This window comes from Alexandromys fortis, unplaced genomic scaffold (assembly GCF_014885135.2).
Source record: "Alexandromys fortis isolate MF-2015 unplaced genomic scaffold, M_Fortis_MF-2015_v1.1 scaffold_212, whole genome shotgun sequence".
Classification (NCBI taxonomy): Eukaryota; Metazoa; Chordata; class Mammalia; order Rodentia; family Cricetidae; genus Alexandromys; species Alexandromys fortis.
Window position 1 is genome coordinate 2,565,465 of NW_026068091.1, and position 3,009 is coordinate 2,568,473.

The following is a 3,009-nucleotide window of genomic DNA, read 5'->3' on the forward strand; positions in this document are numbered from 1 at the left end:
CCCTGTGTCACCCCCATATACCCAGCTTCCTAACATGCCACAGTCAGTACTAAGTTTCACTTGAAAGACTGTACTCATCAAACATTTTAAAAATAACTGTCACAGAACAGCAAGATGGCTCAGCAGGCAGAGACACTTGCTACCAAGAGTGATCACCTGTCTTTGAGCTCCTTGACCCACATGGTAGAAGGAGAGAATCAACACCCAAAAGTTCTCCGACTTCTACATACATGAAAACTTTAAAGTATATAAATAAACTGTTATTACATGAGCTACAAGAAGTCACTAGCTACAGGCTGTTCATAGTCAGCAGATGAGCAAACAGAACCAGGCATGCTGGTGCGTGACTCTAACCCGAGACCTTGGCAGGTGGAGCCTGGAGGATGTGAGGTCAAGTTCATCCTTGGCTACACAGCAAGTTCAGTCTTGTTTCAAAATAAACAACAAACCAAAAAAGTAAAATGCTATAGGAACAGGAAAACCCTTTTAAATGTCAATGTTGTGTAGCATCTAGGATGCCAGGGGACCAGGGCTGACCCAGATTGCACAGGACTTGAGAAAGACTCTGGGGAGGAAAGGGACAGATTGTGCAGATCTACATACAGTGAGGAGCCCAGGCCCCGTGTGAGGAGGTCTGAGAGGCAGGGGAAGCCTTTGACCAAGCTGGCACGGGGAGCTAAGACTTTAGAGAGCAGTGTCAGTCAGTGGCGAGGCGGGGTGTCTAGGAGGAACGTGGGCCATGGGAAGGTGACTTTCAGCAGCTGAACTGCTCGCTGAGGTGACATCTGCATCCTCACCCCTCCCAGCATGGAGCAAGTTGTCCAAGGATGCTGAGGGCAGACCTGGCAGCATGCATCATTGTAAGCAGAGCAGGCATGCATCTTCAGCCATGCTGTGAATGTTCTGGAGCGCGCACAATTGTGGCCCAGGGTTACTTCACCTGCTCCTTCTGGTCAAACAGTGAGCTTTGTGCAGGGGATTCCAATCTCTATGGCCCTTAGCTCAGGAAGTGGTGACCTCTCCAAGGCAGGTGCATCCCTGGCCTGTCTGGCACCTCTGCTGTATACCACTCCCAGCCCCCTTATCTACTTTGGTTCTGGGTCCTCTGGAGCATCAGAAAGAAAGGAAGGAAGAGGAAGGAGGAAGAGACTGGTGTGGGGTTCTAAGACAAGAGCCTCAGAAGCCATGCAGGCCATGGGAGCTGAGGAGACGGGTGTCTACAGCCACTCGCAGTTCCCAGTGCTCCTACCGCGAGCACACCTTAGAGTACCAGCTCTCATGTGCTGCTGGCGTACAGAACCCCGGCCTGATCCCATGAGTGGGAAGTCACTCCCTTACTCTCCTGTTTAAACTCTCTCTCACTGATGACTCCACGCATGCACTATCTCTATCCTGTCCCTGGCCTCTTCTGTCTATGTAGCTCTTTCTGGGCAGCCTTCTGAAGGTGCATGAGCCTGTGCTGTCTTCGTCCCCACACCCCTAAAGCCCCTGCAGGTGTCCCCACCCCCTATCTCCCCATCACACACCTTATAACTCCAGACTGTCCTCCAGGCTTGTCCCTTTCTGTCATGCTCTATGTGAAATTATTCCCTTCTGTCCCCACGTTTAGACCTTTGGCTCTTCCTCTCTCCGCAAAGCCATCCTGGAGTGTGACCAAGGCCCCAGCTGTGACACCCTCCTGACTGTGATGTTTGCTGTCCCATTAGGAGGTCCCTGACTCAGGGCTGAGGGTGTAGATGTTGTGTTTAGCTCAGGGACCTTTCAAGTCTCCATGGGCTAGTGTGCACCACTACTAGGGTGACGATTCAGCCCACCGCCTACGGCCTACAGCACATAACCCACACACAGTCCACAGCCCACAGCCCATAACCCACACACAGTCCACAGCCCACAGCCCATAACCCACACACAATCTATAGCCCACAACTAGCAGCCTCCCTGCTCAACTCTGGACCAATGATCTCGATAGTAGAGGCCCAGTCTGAGCTGTGTATAGGATGCAAATTCGATCCTTGTGCTCTGTTGTCTCCACTCCTGTCTGGAAAAATGGTCCTGTTGCCCAGCTAAGGTTACTCCCAGCAGGGTTTTGATGGCCAGAGGCAGATCTCTCTCCTTGTCTCCTTTTGTGTGTGTATGTGTGTGTTGTATGTGTGCTGTGTATCTGCTACTTTGTGTTCTTGTGTCTGCCCATCTTTCTAGCCTAGAATCTGGTGTCAATTCTCCAAAGGTATATCCTTCATCCACTGCTGTTTTAAGCAGGGCAATTCCATGTGGTCTTTGCTCAGGAGTGACTTTGCTTTGCTCCTAGGCCAGCACAGTCCCTTAAGGAGGGGACCTAAAGATGGGGATCCAGATACCCCAAGATGTAATCTGTTTCCTCAGTCTCCTGCATGAGCTCATCACATGGGAGAAGCAACTAGATACAGGGAGCCAAGCTTTTGTAGCCAATTTGGGAAAGGCTGTAGCTGGTCTCTCGCTGACCTGAGAGAGGCTGGCAGACAGGAACCAAGTGCCATGTGTAAACTTCAGGCTTCTAGGACAGAAGGGACCAGCAGCCACGGTCAGGACACATCAGAAGACTCCTGGCCCTGGTCAGCTCCGGACCTCCTGGTACTAGTTCTTCTGTGATCCCAGGTCTTCATCTCTGTCCTTTCTCATCCAGAATAGGACTCTATAGACACTGGCTGCCCTAGGGCTTATGAGTCTGGCTCTTGTCTCCAAATGTACAGAGACATTTGTAGGGAACAGAGGGAAACTGAGGACACGGTGGCCCTGGGTGAAAGGAAGGCAGCTGTACTGTGTTCCTGCCCCAGGACCATCGTCTGGGCTTCGGTCCTCTCTGGCCTCTGAGTCCATTGGCATCAGCTATCCAGATCACTGAGTTATCTTATACCAAGCAGGTTTCCACAGTGTCTCTGGTCCTTCAGGAAGATATATCCAGGGTTTAGCAGAGTCGCTGCCCAAGCTGTAGCCTACAACAAACAGGAGGAGATGAAGAAAGGCCATGCC